Genomic DNA, 18,081 nt, shown 5'->3' with positions numbered 1-18,081 from the left:
CTATTAGGTGCAACTTTTACAAATTCATTTAGTTTATAATGACCTGTCATAGTGCGTATAATAATCGGATCTTAATGTATGCTCCCGTTAAAAAAATTATTTTTCATTAAGTTAATTAATGAACCGGTATCGACGAGGCAACGATAATTATGATTATTTATAGTTATTTCTATGTATGTAATTGGTCCGAGGCTTGCATTGGAATATTTTCATTTTCGTCATAAACATCTTCTTCTTTGTACTCTTTATTTTGTTGATAATTTTCGTCGACTTGCATTCTTGATTGTCCACTATTACTTTCTCTGACTCTCTTTTGTGATTGTTTGGGTACTGAGCCCGATCGTCCACTTGGATGTTGGCTTTGGTTCATTGTATTATTTTGCTGTCCCTGATTTAACTTTATTCGAAACTCTTGGTAACTTCCCCTATTTTAGTCAAAAGTATTATTTCTGTTATTCGATTGGAACCTATAATTTTGTGGATCCATTCTTTGGGGTTGACTGGGGTGGTTGAATTGAAAGAGCTGGGCCAGGATTAAATTTTTGGGTGTTGTAAAAATTAGTGTAAGGGTAGGGGTTACGTGTATAATTTGTTTGCTGTTGCTTTTGAATTTTATTAACATTGATGTTATAGTGTTTTAAATTTTCATTTTGTTCGTATAGCCCTTCTTGCTAATGTCATAAAAATTCTGTCAGGTAATTTTCGTTGTTTTAGTAGTCCTAAACATTGCTTCTGTGTACAATTTTAATTCATTTGGATTTCCCTCAAGTTCTAATTTGTTGATTATAACTAACTGTTTAAGCGCGATCTCATTACAAAATTTTCTTTGGTTACCTTGAAAATTAGTATTGTATAATCGCCGTAATAATTGCTCCTCAGGGGTTTGCGTTTTGTACCCGTCGATTAGGGCTGCTCTAAGTTCTGTTTGTTGACTTGTAGAACTTGCTGAATCCTTTGAGCATCACCGGTGATTTGAAGTTAAATTGATCCAAATATAACGCTTGTCTGTCGATCGTTGGTTGTAGGATACAGACGCAAAATGTAGTTAACTCTTCTGATCTCATTCAAACGTTGGAATATTCCGGATCTGGGACAAAAGCTGATTTAAGTTTTGCTCCGTCAATGGGTTGGGTGCCACCCCAATTTGTGGTTGCCCTTGCCATCCATTTTACTGTGTTTAATTAAATTCCACTCAACTTCATCATTTAACGAATTGGATTAATTCAGTAGTCGATTGAAATATAATTTATTTGTATATTTTTTATACCCTTGCAGAGGGTATATTGATTTCAGTCAGAAGTTTGCAACGCAGTGAAGGAGACGTTTCCGACCCGATAAAGTATATATATTCTTGATCAGCATGACTAGACGAGTCGATCTGTCCGTTTGTCCGTCTGTCCGTCTGTCCGTCCGTTTCTACGCAAACTAGTCTCTCAGTTCTAAAGCTATCGGGCTGAAACTTTCCCAAAAGTCGTATATCTTTCCAGGTAGTATATAAGTCGGAACCAGCCGGATCGGACAACTATATCTTATAGCTCCCATAGGAATAATCGGAAAAAAAATTTAAAAAAATTGTATCTTTGGTGATTTTTAGCATATAACCTCCTAAGCTTGGAAATAACATTTTTTAATTCATTCTGAATTTCGAATTTAATTTTATCAAAATCGGAAGACTATATCATATAGCTGCCATAGGAACGGTCGTAAATTTGGTGGAAAAATAATATGAAACAAATTATAGCTTCGGTGTTTTTCAACATATAACCTCCAACGCTTGGAAATAACATTTTTTTATTAGTTCTGAATTTCGAATTTAATTTTATCGAAATCGGACGACTATATCATATAGCTGCCATAGGAACGATCGGAAAATTGGTAGGAAAATAATATGAAACAAATTATAGCTTCGGTGTTTTTTGGCATATTATCTTATACTATTGGGAATATAATTTTTTGTTTTTTTAAATTTAATAATTATAGCTGCAAGGGTATATAAGCTTCGGCTTGCCGAAGCTAACATCCTTTCTTGTTTTTAGTGCCTTTAATTTGCACTTAGGTTCTTTTGAGGATCTCTTAGTTGCACTTCCGAGCCAGTCGATTAAATTGCTTACTTGTGAGCCACTCCACGCGCTGATCTGGATATCCTAGTAGTTTAGAAATATCCTTTTAATTGATCAGTCAGCTCCCGACTTTGTTTTTACGCAAGGATATTTTTTAAAGAGATATCGCCGACTGCGCCATTTACATGGGTCGTTCTTCGCCCGAATAAAAATTTAGGAGATTTTTTATATTTGTTGGTTATTTTTTATTAGAACGTTGTTACAGAATTGGTTAGAATGAAACCTTGGTTTGCGTCTTAGAATTTACTGTTAGTGCATTAGGTGACGCACTCGCAAGTAGATGATGCGATCGCCACTTCTTTGTTTGTGTTTACATAATTCGGTCTTATTAGATTTTGCGATCTTATTGGATTTTCAAGTTTATGGAATTACGTCATTGTTGACGTTCGGACTTTTCTTTGTTTGTTTGCATTGCGGGACCTCAAGCTTCTGTAACGTTTTTAATCAAAGCCGAAAATGGCGATTCTGTTTGCTTGTGAACGGTTTCGTTCTTTGAACTGGTGGCCGTTAAGAAATCGCAGTGCAGACACGTCACTATATATATATAAATAAATAAATAAATACTAACAAATAATATTTCAATAGTTTGTTACGTCCCAAAATAGGACTACGTGTGTCCGCGAGTGGGTAGCGTCGGCTAGCTCTAGAGCATTTTGGTTGTGGGTACTCCAACCCTGCCCACACACACACGCAACACTAAACAAACAGATGTTTGTACTTTACAACACTTCACGCTGCAACAGCTGTCTTACTGCTGGACCAAAACATTGACGAAATGTGCACAACTATAAGACTAACAAAACACGTGATTATCACAAAACTAACTCTCCCACTTGTTCCCTTATAGGTCACAGGACACCATCGGATATATTGTGGGCTTTTGGGGGCAAACCCTAAGCCTCTAAGCTCCCTCCCGACCGTAGCAGCCCGTCCCCGACTGCCCCTTGGACCGGTCACCGTAGTATACCTCGGAACTATCTACATGTTCCCTCCCCTCTGAAAGATAGGTCTACCCCATATTCATTCTATTACAATTTATTTACTTAGATTATTTACAGAACTTCTTCAGCTTCCCGTAAGGAAACCCATCAACCATCGCCCGCCGGGTGCAACAGTCCCAAACAGGGATTTATGTAGACGGATAGACTGGTCTGTTTTCTTTCTTTCGGTCCCTACCTAAAAGGGCTCTCTTAATTGGATCCAAGACTCGATGATAACACGCGACATATTCTACGCGGTCGCTGGAGAGGATTCCCCGTGGGATTAACCAGTGCTCCGCGATACAATTGCGGTTATATTTGTTTTTTTGTTCTTTGGATGTGATGATTTAAATATTAAGCCTCTCCCAGAAGGAGCGATAAGTGATAAATAACAAATAGATACAAATATAAAAACACTCGCCGTGAACTGTTCACATACGGCAATAAATAAATTGTTTCAAATTTGTTATATAAATAAATAAAAAATCGTCTAATAGATACTGTACAATAAATAGTTTAATTTTAAAGTGTAATAACTTGGTCCAAGAAACTTGTGAGATGGTTCCGAGGACGCCTAGCTGGAGGCGACCAAGCGGGTCGCAGGTTGCGGATAGCGAACGGCCTATAAGGCCAGCTGTGAATAGCAGTAGGCTAGGTCAGACCGAAACCTCTGTAATAAACAGCCCCGGACAGCCAGCGGGTATCTGTCGCTGTTTAGCGGCAGTACCGTCGATGCGAATTGTTCAGCCGCATTTAAATAGTTGCTCTACACAACCCTTTTTTCCCAAACGCACAACCTACCTCCTTCCTATCCCACACAACATCTCACCCCGGGCCGGACTAAGGTGTAAATCGGACCGTACCGAGAGTCAGCCTGGCTAAAGGCCCGGGTTAAAAACTAGCTTAGTCTCTAACGGTGGGCTCAGGGAGATGGCGACCCCCTGCTCTATTTATCGCCTTACCCGGGCATCGCGGATCTCTGCCCGGGTGGACCTTCCCTTTCTCCGCAACTCGTGGGAATCAAATAAGAATGCCAACAAAAATAAAAATAAAAACACAATGGAGCCGGGCACTCCTAAGAAACCCGTGACGGAGGAGAAGGTGGGTGCGACAGGATCTGCGAGTGTTGGCTCCGCCTGTGCTGGCACCAGCTCGGGGGCTATCCCAAAAAGGGCCCCACCCCAAACTGGGGGTGATAGGTGGAAGACAGTCGGCCGCCAGCACCTCTGCAAAGTGCGCGCTGGCGCCAAAAACTGCAGGAGGTATGACTAAGACGGTCGCTCCAACCACCGAGCAAAATAAATTCACCTATGCGGAGAAGCGGACTGCCGCGCAAACACTCCGCTCACATAACAGGAGCAAGATTGCCAACCCCTCAGCCGAATGGCTGAAGAAGGTGGAATGGGCGATGACGGTGCTCCCCAACTACGGGCAAGAGAAGCCTAATGCTGTAAGTGCACAGCGAAAGAGACAACGATCTCTAGAGTTGCCTGGACCTGCGGCAAAGAGATCTAGGGTCCAACAGAACCTGTCATTTGCGGAGATAGCGCGGGACAAGGTTCTGATTGGACTGGTTGACAAGGGAAACCCCGGAGGCCGGATCCCAAGAAACCAATGGAAGGCGGTCGAGGAGCAGCTAGCGGTCATCTGCATGGCTTTGCTCCGGGACTTCCCCCAACCGACGCCATGTTGCAAGGACGCAGGCTGGTTCCAGGGCAGCGTCAAGGTGGTGTCTGGCGACAGCCAGAGATCAGCTGACCTCTACAAGAAGGCGATGGAGAAGCTCGGAGAGGTGTATCCTGGGGCGGAAATCGTTGCACTAGCTTGGTGCGACGTCCCCAGCAGACCACGAGCGAGGATATGACTGCCGTCGTCTATCAAAGCACCGGAGGACATCCTCTTTATGTTGCAAAGATGCAACCCCAATTTGCCCACGCACGACTGGAAAGTCGTAAAGGTGGAACCTCACGAGGGGCCGATCAGCCAGGCCATCGTGGTACTGAATAAGGAGTCAGTATCCCCAATAGAGGCCGCTCACGGGGAGCTGAACTTCGGATTCAGTGCCATCCGCATCAATGTCTATAAGGGAGACTCTAACTCGAAGGAGGACCCGACCGGCAACCCAGCCGAGCAGGTCTTTCCCGAGAAGATAGAGGCTCCTGGAGATGATGAACCGGAAGATGGCTACTCAACCGACGCGTCGCTAAGCAGAGGAATGCAGGCGATGAATCCGGCGGACGAAGACGACGGCGACCTCAGCGGCAGCGAGGAAGCGGACGTCACAGTGGTGGAGGGGACTCGGCAAATGTCGCTAAGACTACTGCAAGTGAACCTCCATCACAGTAAAGCAGCGTCGGCTGCCCTCCTGCTCCGCCTGGCTGACGGCGGGGCAGACCTAGTACTTATACAGGAGCCTTGGGTGGTAGGAGGCAAGGTTGCTGGACTGGGTACCAAAGATTTCAAGCTGCTGCTTGATCCAAAAGAAGGTAAAATTCGAACCTGCATTTTAGCCAAAAGGCACCTTAGCATATTTCTGATTCATAATTACAGCAACGGAGACAACACCGTAGCAAGTCTGGAGCTTCCAGCGGCTACAATCAGGGTGGCTTCAGCTTACATAGCCTTCGAGAAGGAAGACCCCCCAGACGAGCTTGTCCGGACACTGGTCAAAGATAGCGAGGCGCTCAAAATAGGACTGGTAATCGGCTGCGACGCAAACGCTCACCACACTTAGTGGGGAAGCCCAACAAGCAACAACAGGGGTGAGTCTCTTTTTAACTTCATCCTTGGCTCAAATCTATTTCTAAGCAACAGGGGTAATACCCCCACCTTTATCACAAAAAATAGCCAAACAGTCATTGACCTTACCATGGTGTCAGGTAATCTGCTAGAAGCAGTCAAAAACTGGGAAGTCTCAAACGAACACTCTTTCTCTGACCATAGATTTATAGAAACCACTTTATCACTAGACCCTTCTACTCCAGCTGAATTCGTCAACCTTAGACGTACCAACTGGCGCGCTTATAGGGAAGCCCTACTAAACATTCTTCCAATAGAACCCCCAAATGACAACAGTGATATACTCAGTCTTGATAACACAGTAGGGATGTTCACGAATGCCTGCAACTCGGCTTTCGAAGCAGCCCACCCTAAACGCAAACCGAGAGGAACCAAAAAGCCTCCTTGGTGGACACAGAAACTTTCAGAACTCAGATCCAGTTGCAGAACCCTTTTTAACAGGGCAAAAGCAGGAAATGAGGATCTAGAATGGCAACAGTACAAGTTAGAACTAGCCTCCTACAAGAAGGCCATAAGGAAAGAAAAAAGATCAGCTTGGCAGACCTTCTGCTCAAACAAAGAGGAAACAGCCGATGCAGCTCGGCTTAGGAAGATCCTCTCCAAAACAACCCCCTCCTTGGGGTACCTTTAAAAACCAGATGGCTCGTGGACAGACTCTAGTGAGGAGTCCCTAAGCCTACTACTAGACACCCACTTTCCGGGTAGTCTCCCGGTAGAACGTCTCCCAGAAAATCATGCAGGTCTAAGCATTGACTTGGAAACGCTTCTTTCCGAACGCAACATAAGTTGGGCCATAAACAGCTTCAAACCCTTCAAATCACCAGGACCCGATCATCTCTCACCTGCGCACATCCAACACGCAGGTCAACTTGCCATCGACTGGCTAAAGACAATTTTCGGTACCATTTTTAGGATAAGAACGTTGCCATCAACATGGAGGGAAACAAAGGTAGTCTTTATACCCAAAGCGGGCAAAGCCTCGCACACGATGACGAAAGATTTTAGGCCGATAAGTCTGACATCCTTTCTCCTAAGAGCTTTGAGCGACTGATTGGACTGCACATCAGGTCAGTCAAGGACTCGAAACAGTTATCAGCAGCGCAGCATGCATATTCAAAAGGCAAGTCCACCGAATCAGATCTACACGCGGTAGTCAGCCAAATCGAAAAGTCACTCAATCACAAGGAATACGCACTTGCTGCATTTCTGGACATAGAGGGCGCTTTCAACAATGTTCTCCCTACAGCCATAACCGAATCCCTCACCGACCTGGGTGTTGAGATCCAAGTCGTGGAGTTAATCCATAAATTGCTGATGAGCAGAATGGTAACATCCACCCTAGGAATCTCAACACAAACAAGGTTCGTGAACAGGGGAACCCCTCAGGGTGGTGTACTCTCCCCCCTGCTATGGAACATCGCAGTAAATAAGCTGTTGTGCTACATGGAAGGGGGTGGATGCAAGGTTGTGGCATATGCGGACGATGTAGCAATTATTTTCTCAGGAAAATTTCCTCAGACACTATGCGATCTAATGACCGCCAAACTTAAAATACTCTCTGACTGGACAACAGAAAGAGGTCTAGGGGTAAACCCCTCGAAAACGGAACTGGTGCTGTTTACAAACAGATACAAGATTCCTCAACTAAACCCACCAATATTAAATAACTGCTCTCTCTCCTTCAGTGACAACGCCAGGTATTTGGGGTTAGTATTAGATAAGCGTCTGACAAGGAGACTAAACAGCCAAGAGAGAACGAGGAAGGCAACAATTGCCCTCTACTCCTGCAAAAAGGCCATCGGAACGAAATGGGGCATGTCCCCAAAAATCGTCAACTGGATACACACAGCGATAGTTAAGCCTATTCTGCTCTATGGAGTGTCAATATGGTGGCCCGCGCTAATGAAGCAGACAACCACAACAAACCTAAACAAGGTACAACGAATGGCATCCTTATGCATAAGCGGAGCCCTTCGCACCACCCCCAACGAGGCGCTAAATGCTATTCTGAACCTTCCAAGTCTGGACTTAGCCGGCATGGAACGAGCTAAGATAGCTGCGGTTCGGATGAGGGACTCAGGGCAGTAGAAACCCCAAATATACGGTCATGCCAGGATACTCCAGCAAGACACAATGATCCCACCCAGTACAGATTTATGCAAACCTATTGAATACATCCACACCCCCTTTGAAGCATTGCTCCCAACCAGAGAAGACTGGGAGCAAGGCCAGCCGGGCTCTACAGAGGCAGTCAATTTCTACACTGACGACTCAAAATTAAATAATCAAGTCGGAGGAGGTATATACTCCGAACAACTTAATATCAGGAAATCCTTCAGACTTCCGGATCACTGTAGCGTCTTCCAGGCGGAAGTATTTGCCATAATTTAAGCTTTGATGCTTCTGAACGATGCAAACTGTCAGAATAAACTGATTAACATCTACAGTGATAGTCAGGCGGCTATCAGGTCGACTATCTCGACCAATACAAACTCCCACACAATATCAAAATGCCGCAAATCTCTGCACGAGATGGCTCTGCAGTTTAAAATTTACCTGATATGGGTCCCGGGTCACCGGAACATTACAGGCAATTGTGTTTCAGATGAGCTGGCCAGGCATGGCACTACCGTTCCTCTCCTTCCGGACAAGGAGAAACATTGGTATGCCGATGGCCACCTGCAAGCTTAACATTAAAAACCAATATAAGAAACTTGCGAGCCTAGCATGGACACATGTTAAGCACTGTCGCATCTCTCGCCAGACATGGCCAATCATTGACTCAAAGAGAACTTCGGAACTATTAAGACTAAACCGTACCGAGTGCGGAATGGTAATACGAGTGTTAACAGGCCACTGGTTGGTTGGCACACACGCAAGCAGATTGGGCGCGCCCCGAAACGATTTCTGCAAAAGCTGCAGGGACGAGGAGGAAGAGGAAACGGTGGAACACCTGTTCTGTTCCTGCCCGGCCCTGAGCAGATCTAGACTGTACCACTTAGGGAATCCCTTCATGAGCAGTCTATCTGAACTGGCGAACATAAGCCTAAAACGAATAATAAAATTCATTAAAGCAACCGGATGGGAATTATGCTAAGCCAGCTGCAATAAAGGCAGCAGATTTTTAGGAAAGGGGATACAGATCCACGCGGTACCACAGTGGACCTTTTAAGGACTAAGTTTCTAGAACGGAAACGTTTTCTGGCGCGTTGCATCTTTTCAGTTTAGCTCTTCAAATACGAATGCTTTCCCTTACAGCTTGCGTCCCCTTTTCCCTTTTTGCCAGCGTCACTCTCTACTTTTTCTACTCTCGTTCTCGCATTCCAATACACACACTACTGAGAACTTCCCGTTATTCCTTTTTGATGCGGACACCTGCATCCTTCTATCTCGCTCACACCAGTGCACAGACTAACGTTGACAACAGAAACTATTGCCTCCATTTGAACAGCCAAGGGAACAGCACAGAAGTACATACATGAAAACGAATGGGAAGCGAAAGACAAATCAAAGCTAACAGTTGTTATAACTTGAATTGGCCAACTAATTTACGACATATACATATATTTTATTCTATGGGAGATTACAAATTCAATTACAATGGCTTAAAATATAACAGTTTCTTACCGCAGTATAACCTCCCACACTCCATGACTTTCAACAATTCAACGAGTGCGCCATATTCGGGCTTTCTAGTGTGCCCAATTGCTCCATCAGGGCACAATACCAATTCCAATTGATTAAATACTGACTTAACTATCGGGCTCAAGTTCGACCCGCTACAGGGCGTAATCCTCTCCAGAATTCGGTGGAGGACTCGACCGATCGTAACATCACGTCGCGGAGTTACGTCACCAACCGCAGCTGGAGGAGATCGGCGGCTTAGCGCGAAATAATTCTTTAACATTTATGTTGTTTCGTCTGTTAATTTAGCCATTAATTTATTTATTTAATTATTTCTATTTTTTTCGTATAATATTTGTTGGGGAGGGGATTTTTATTACACTTAGGTTAGGTTAGGTTAGAGCTGCTGCCAAATCATTGACACACTTAGTCCTTAAAAGGTCCATTGTGGTACCGCGTGGATCTGTATCCCCTTTCCTAAAAATCTGCTGCCTTTATTGCAGCTGGCTTAGCATAATTCCCATCCGGTTGCTTTAATGAATTTTATTATTCGTTTTAGGCTTATGTTCGCCAGTTCAGATAGACTGCTCATGAAGGGATTCCCTAAGTGGTACAGTCTAGATCTGCTTAGGGCCGGGCAGGAACAGAACAGGTGTTCCACCGTTTCCTCTTCCTCCTCGTCCCTGCAGCTTTTGCAGAAATCGTTTCGCATGACGCAGTTACCGTTATCGTGCAAGCGCGGATGCAGTATCATGGAGTGCAACGGTGGATTACAATCTTTCCGAAAACAGTCTAGAAAACAGCGCTATCGTGATGGCTCTCAGTCGGTCCTTGCAAGGAAGCGCGTCTTATTGGCTTGCACAAACGGTCTACCCTGGAATCCAATGGACGCAGTTCAGAGAACTGTTTTTGCAGTATTTCGCCGGAACCGAGACCTTGGCTGCAACTTTGTTGAATTTGCTGAATGCTCGCCCAACAGAGGGAGAATCTATGTCGCTGTATGGAAGCAGAGTTGTAACATCCCTGATGTCCAGGTGGAAGTCCCTGACGGTAGAGCAAATTGCCGTTTCTGTTGCTTTGGCACACGTGGCTGGATTGCACAAGCGAATGCGACGCTTGGCTTTTACTACAGAAGTCAATTCTCGGAACGAGTTGCAACAGGAGTTGAAAGCCTTTTCTTTTGATGCTGAACCGAGCCGCGGTACTGGCGACGTCTTGTCGGCCCCGACTAATAAGAAAACAAGACCATTCTTTAATATCAGATGTCACAAATGCGGAAAAGAGGGTCACAAGAAGGCGGAGTGTCGCTCGTCTGGTGTGCCCCCGCGACATAGTCAACTAGCTAATCAACGTTCTGGACATAACGGAGGAAGAGATCGCTCGACTCTAATTTGCTTTAAGTGTGGAAAGGAAGGGCATGTGGCTACTATGTGCCCGGATCGTCAGGAGCGCTCAATGACGGTCAAGAGAGATTATGTTAAAGATGTCAACCTGTGTACCGTACTTGAGCCCCTTGGAACTTTTCAACAATTTGGTGAGTCGTTCCAATTTTGTTTAGACTCAGGAGCCGAGTGCTCGCTCATCAAGAAAGCCGTCTCGCTAAAGCTGTCTGGATCTAGAATAAATACCGTAGTAATTTTAAGAGGTATTGGTAGTAATACGGTTTACAAACCGACAGATATTGGCTAAGGTTTTGATTTGTGATCATTCCTTCGAAGTTCTTTTTCATGCAGTTCAAGATAGTTATATCAAATATGATGCTTTGATTGGAAGAGAAATTTTGAGCCAGGGAATCGGTGTAACAATTACATCTAATTCACTTTCAGTGTTTAATGAAAAAAATGTATTGCCTGTCTTGACTTCAGACTGTGTTCCCGATTTGGCCAATGTTGATACCGATCTAAGTGGTTTAGATAAGGATAGGCTAACATCAATGCTTCAAAATTACTCTGGTTCGTTTATAAGCGGTATTCCACAAAGTCGCGTAACTACGGGGCAGCTAGAGATTCGACTGATTGATCCAAACAAGACAGTTCAGAGACGACCTTACAGATTGAGCGTGGACGAAAAAGAACAAGTGCGAATGTCTATTAAACAGCTGTTGGATGCGAACATTATAAGACCAAGTTCCTCCCCCTTTGCAAGCCCGATGCTTCTTGTTAAGAAGAAAAATGGAACTGACCGTTTCTGTGTTGATTATAGGGAACTGAATTCGAATACTATTTCTGACAAGTATCCGTTGCCACTTATTCCGGACCAGATAGGTAGACTAAGTGGTGCTAAGTTTTTCACCTGCATAGATATGGCAAGCGGATTTCACCAAAGCGTTCGTTACTCCGGACGGACAGTATGAGTTTGTTGCCATGCCATTTGGGTTAAAGAATGCCCCTTCCGTATTTCAACGAGCTATAAATTGTGCTTTAGGTGCTCTTGTTCATTCGTATGTAGTAGTCTACATGGACAAAGACGAAGCTTTAGAAAGACTTGAGGTAGTTTTGCAAACCCTAACTAAAGCCGGATTTTCTTTTAATATCACCAAATGCTCACTTCTTAAATCCTGTGTTGAATATTTGGGGTTTGAAGTTAAGGAAGGTGAAATAAGACCCAATCCAAGAAAAATAAAAGCATAGAATGATCTGCCACCCCACAGTCTGTGACCCAGCTGAGACAGTTTATTGGTCTCGTTTCTTATTTTGGGCAATTTGTCCCTCAGTTCTCACAATTGTTGAAACCTCTGTATGCTTTAACTTCCAAAAGCATATCGTTTGAGTGGAAACCGGATACGAGCAAGTACGACAAAGAGTAATTTTTATCTTGACCAAAGAACCCGTGCTCACTATATTCGACCCAATTTTTCCGATTGAGCTTCACACCGACGCAAGTGCTGATGGTTATGGGGCCATTTTATTGCGCAGGATCGAGAACAAGCCTCGAGTGATCGAGTATTTCAGCAAAAGGACTTCCCCCGCCGAATCACGCTACCACTCATACGAGTTGGAAACGCTCGCAGTATATGTCTCCATGAAGTATTTCCGTCATTACTTGCATGGTCGTCAATTTACGGTGTATACGGAATGTAATTCGCTCAAAGCTTCCAAAACCAAAGCCGAGTTAACTCCTAGAGTGCAAAGGTGGTGGTCGTATATGCAGGTTTTTAAGTTCGATATTGAGTATAGACCAGGTGATCGAATGGCTCATGTAGACTTTCTCTCTCGAAACCCAGTGTTGGAAGATCGTAAAAATTCAAAAGGTATAACCGAAAAGCGTATAAACTTGACAGAGATTACCGACAACTGGTTGCTGGCAGAGCAGCAAAGAGATGAAGAAACATCATCTATCGTGTCCAAATTGCGCAATGAAGAACTTCCTGAGGATATAGCGAAAACCTTTGAGTTACGTGGTGGTACTCTATATAGGAAAATTCAAAGTCATGGGAAAACTAACTGTCTTCCTATTATTCCAAAGCCCTTTAGGTGGTCTGCTGTTAACAACGTTCACGAGGCAATTATGCATCTCGGTTGGGAAAAGACCCTTGCAAAAATGTATGAGTACTATTGGTTTGACAAAATGTCACAGTATGTCCGTAAATTCGTTGACAATTGCATTACCTGTATGTTATCTAAGCCTCCGACTGGCAAGGTACAAGCTGAATTGCATCCCATTCCGAAAGTGAGCGTCCCGTTTCATACAGTTCATATTGATATCACAGGGAAGCTTAGTGGTAAAAAAGACCAAAAGGAATATATAATCGTTCAAATAGATGTATTTTCTAAGTTCGTCCATTTGTTTCACACCACTAGACTAGACTCTGAAAGCTGCATCAAGTCAGTGAAGTCTTTAGTATCGTTCTTCCCGTTTGATAGCTGATCAGGGACGTAGCTTTGCTAGTACTGTGTTTCGTGACTTTTGCTCAGCGCAAAAGATAGATTTACATTTGATCGCAACTGGCGGCAGCCGGGCCAATGGCCAGGTCGAACGAGTGATGAGTACTCTTAAATCTATGCTAACTGCGGTTGAAACGGGCAAGGGATCTTGGCAGGACGCTTTGTATGAAATTCAACTGGCTCTTAATTGCACTCCCAATCGGGTAACGAAAGTTAGTTCAATAGAGTTACTAATTGGAAAAGAAGCTAGACCATTTGGCCTTGTACCCGTTCCTGAAAACGTGAGTGTAGTTGATGTAAATCTAATCAGAAATATAGCTAAGCACAATATGGAACAAAATTCCAAATATGACAAATTAAGATTCGATGGGAATAAAGCCACTATTGTTAAGCATAAAGTTGGGGATCATGTCTTACTCAAGAATGAGGAGCGACACCAGACAAAACTAGACCCCAAGTTTAAAGGCCCATTTTTAGTAAAAGCGTTAAAGGGCAATCGAACTTACAAATATTCGCACGAATTTTTACGAAAAATGCCTGAGAAGGGGATTACCAGAGAGCATGACGAGGTGGTCATGGATGCCGGTGATGGCTGCGATGATTTATGAAATAAGAAAATGTAAATGATAACCGTGTGCTATGTGTTGGCCGGTTGGTCAATTGATCTGTTTATAGTCGAGACAGCTGTGTGCTATGTTGGCCGGTTGGTTGAGACAAGACTTAAATTGTTAAGTAAAACGAAAACTGTTAATGTGATTGCTTATTGGAGAAGCAAATGAAAATGGAAAATGAATATTGTTTGAATTGATGGTAGTCCGGCTTAATATAATAAAAGTATTGTCCTTTGTTATTGTCTGCTAGTTAAGAATTAAGAATTCTGTATAACTTTTGAATTTAAAAGAATAATGTTATTGAGGAAAAATGTTAAGAAAGCAAAAATTCTAAGTTTGATTTGTTATTCACAGATTAATAGTTTATAAGGCTTCTGATTAATGAAAATATAGTTGTTTTGCTTTAACTTCAAGGTACATACCTAGTTCTATTTATTATTGGGAGATAATATTTTGTAATGTTTAAAAGTTGGAAACACACGAGGACGAGTGAAAGTCGGGATGGCCGTGTCGTAGATTAGTTGGCCAATTCAAGTTATAACAACTGTTAGCTTTGATTTGTCTTTCGCTTCCCATTCGTTTTCATGTATGTACTTCTGTGCTGTTCCTTTGGCTGTTCAAATGGAGGCAAGAGTTTCTGTTGTCAACGTTAGTCTGTGCACTGGTGTGAGCGAGATAGAAGGATGCAGGTGTCCGCATCAAAAAGGAATAACGGGAAGTTCTCAGTAGTGTGTGTATTGGAATGCGAGAACGAGAGTAGAAAAAGTAGAGAGTGACGCTGGCAAAAAGGGAAAAGGGGACGCAAGCTGTAAGGGAAAGCATTCGTATTTGAAGAGCCAAACTGAAAAGATGCCACGCGCCAGAAAACGTTTCCGTTTGGAGCAGCACGAAGAGCAGCCTGAAGCAGAGGAAGGTTCTAGTGATTCCTCGACATATACTATGTTATACAGTCCTACATTCAAGCGTTGCCCTTGTTTGTTGTGAATCGGGTCCGTGTATACTGTAGGCAACTCCTATTCTTGTTTTGACAGTGGTCTTTTATTCGCAGTCAGGCGGACTGCCGTGGATCCTAACCTACAGTCAGGCGTACTGTGTTAAGGTAGGACTGACTGACTTGGCGACTTGCGCTTATGGCTTTGGCATTTGGCGGTCATTAGCTAGAGAGTTGCCGGAACGCGCTTGTGCGTGTACGTAGAGGACCCGACCGAGTGATCTTGGAGTGCAGTCACAGCGGACTGCACTGGAACGCACATTGGCGTTGGACACCGCTTGGAGCGGATTAATTCGAACACCCGGAGAATTCCATCGGACCCCAGGCGTGGGTCGCATTTGCCGCAGGCAACGCAGGTCATATTTGGACGCAACTGGCGTCACTGGATACGTTGTGGGATAAGTTCCTGGAGGAAGATGATGCAGCATTCCCCCAGAAGGAGTCCTTGTCTGTACGATGGACAGGAAAACGTGAGTGCGACGGCGCAGATAGATACCAGCGTTTTGGTCCCGCAAAAGAGTGCAGGAACGTCGCAAGATGGCGGCTAAGGCAGTGGAGCCCCGGCGCCATCCAGCCAGTCGGCAAGTATAGGTGCCACCAACATGGGCTGTGGGCAATCGCAGAGCAGGAAACCCAAGGTGGCCGACCTCTTGGAGAGGATCGCCGAGCTGGAAAAGGATTTGGAGGGCGCTCGCTGCGCAAATACGGAGCGCGCTGATCCCGCTATATCGAGTGCTGTTAGTGCGAGCCAGCCGCCATTTGCAACCGGCTTGTTCGTACCTAACCCAACAAGTGTGGCATCAGTGAGAACGCCATCTTGGAGCGGAGTTACAGAGAACTGCACGACGAGAAGCAGCTACGCGTCGCCACACTGCGCTACTGGTACTACGGTTTCAGCGCATGGTTCCGAGCCATATAGTGAAGTGGCTGGCGTAACATTAGGAGGAGCCCCGTCTCTCGAAGTCGGTGCATGGACGACGGCCCTTGGAGGAAATGGAAGCTGGGCAAAACGAAAGCTTCCCGAGCTGCCTACGTTCGGAGGAAAGCCATAGGATTGGCCTTGGAGAGGATCGCCGAGCTGGAAAAGGATTTGGAGGGCGCTCGCTGCGCAAATACGGAGCGCGCTGATCCCGCTATATCGAGTGCTGTTAGTGCGAGCCAGCCGCCATTTGCAACCGGCTTGTTCGTACCTAACCCAACAAGTGTGGCATCAGTGAGAACGCCATCTTGGAGCGGAGTTACAGAGAACTGCACGACGAGAAGCAGCTACGCGTCGCCACACTGCGCTACTGGTACTACGGTTTCAGCGCATGGTTCCGAGCCATATAGTGAAGTGGCTGGCGTAACATTAGGAGGAGCCCCGTCTCTCGAAGTCGGTGCATGGACGACGGCCCTTGGAGGAAATGGAAGCTGGGCAAAACGAAAGCTTCCCGAGCTGCCTACGTTCGGAGGAAAGCCATAGGATTGGCCTTGGAGAGGATCGCCGAGCTGGAAAAGGATTTGGAGGGCGCTCGCTGCGCAAATACGGAGCGCGCTGATCCCGCTATATCGAGTGCGGTTAGTGCGAGCCAGCCGCCATTTGCAACCGGCTTGTTCGTACCTAACCCAACAAGTGTGGCATCAGTGAGAACGCCATCTTGGAGCGGAGTTACAGAGAACTGCACGACGAGAAGCAGCTACGCGTCGCCACACTGCGCTACTGGTACTACGGTTTCAGCGCATGGTTCCGAGCCATATAGTGAAGTGGCTGGCGTAACATTAGGAGGAGCCCCGTCTCTCGAAGTCGGTGCATGGACGACGGCCCTTGGAGGAAATGGAAGCTGGGCAAAACGAAAGCTTCCCGAGCTGCCTACGTTCGGAGGAAAGCCATAGGATTGGCCCATCCTCTATTGCGCGTTTACGGAGACGACGCGGGCGTACAACTGTACGGATCTGCAGAATAATCAGAGGTTACTAAAGGCGATAAAGGATGAAGCGCGTGAGACAGTGAAGTCGCTATTGATTCACCCAAGCAATGTGATTGCAGTAATGGAGCAGCTGCGTTTTAGATATGGCCGACCGGAGCAGCTTATACGCAGTCAGCTCAACAGCATCCGAGATGTGCCTTCAGCATCGGAGCACAGTCTGCCACGCATGTGAGTAACCTAACGGCCTTCTTGCGGTCAGCGAAAGCAGAGCAGCATTTTGGTAACCCTACCCTGATGGAAGACCTTGTGGCCGAGCCTACAGAGAGGTGGAGGCTCGCCAGAAGACACCGACTATGTTTTATGTGTCTGAGGATCGGGCACATGACGTTAATGGATGCTGGAGGAAGCATCGTCGACTTCTGCGTGGAGTAGATAACGGCTTCAGGAGACCGCCACAGCAAGGCGGCAATTGGAGAAGCAACGATCGGGACCAACGGGCGTTTGGACCGAGGCAAGGCGTTCGAGTGGATGAAGGAACATTGTCATCAGCGGATGCTCAACCGACGCCGGAAACGAATTTAAGCCGTGTCGACGAGGACAGAGAACGACTATTGTTCCGTGTACTGCCGGTGACCCTATATGGAGGTGGGAAGCAGCTGGATACATACGCCCTGCTGGATGAAGGTTCTTTGGTGACGATGGTCGACAACGAGCTGCTTGGAGAGCTAGGCGTACAAGGAGTACGTCGTCAGCTGAACAATGGTTTGGAGGTAGAGCCACCAAAGAGCCTACTAGCGTGGTACGTCTGCAAATTAGTGGAGCAGGCAAGTCCACCCGACATGAACTGAGAAACGTGTATGCCGTTTCGAATTTGAGTTTGCCGAAGCAGAGCTTGCGTCGACAAGATGTGAGGAGCGTACACAAGGACGCTCGACTTCCGATGAAGCCCTATGAGAACGCAGTACCGAAGCTGCTGATTGGACTGGATCATGGCCATTTAGGATTGCCATTGAGGACAAGACGGTTTGCCAAAGAAGGACCGTACGCGTCCGCAACCGAACTAGGATGGGTTGTTTTTGGGCCTATAGGAGGACGACGAGATACGCAATCACCGAGGTCATGTCTGCTAGCCACGTCTGTGAAGTATAACGTGGAACGGGTCGTC

The 18,081-nt window shown here is 45.6% G+C and overlaps 1 protein-coding gene across 2 annotated transcripts in view; it reads right to left on the bottom strand.

The window, feature by feature from the left end:
- Positions 1-18,081, bottom strand: part of RpL5 (ribosomal protein L5) — a 383,867-nt gene that overhangs the window by 150,082 nt on the left and 215,704 nt on the right. The gene's annotated exons all lie outside the window — the stretch shown is intronic.

This window comes from Drosophila suzukii, assembly GCF_043229965.1.
Source record: "Drosophila suzukii chromosome 2 unlocalized genomic scaffold, CBGP_Dsuzu_IsoJpt1.0 scf_2c, whole genome shotgun sequence".
NCBI classification, from domain to species: Eukaryota; Metazoa; Arthropoda; class Insecta; order Diptera; family Drosophilidae; genus Drosophila; species Drosophila suzukii.
This window is presented reverse-complemented; position numbering and strand designations above follow the sequence as displayed.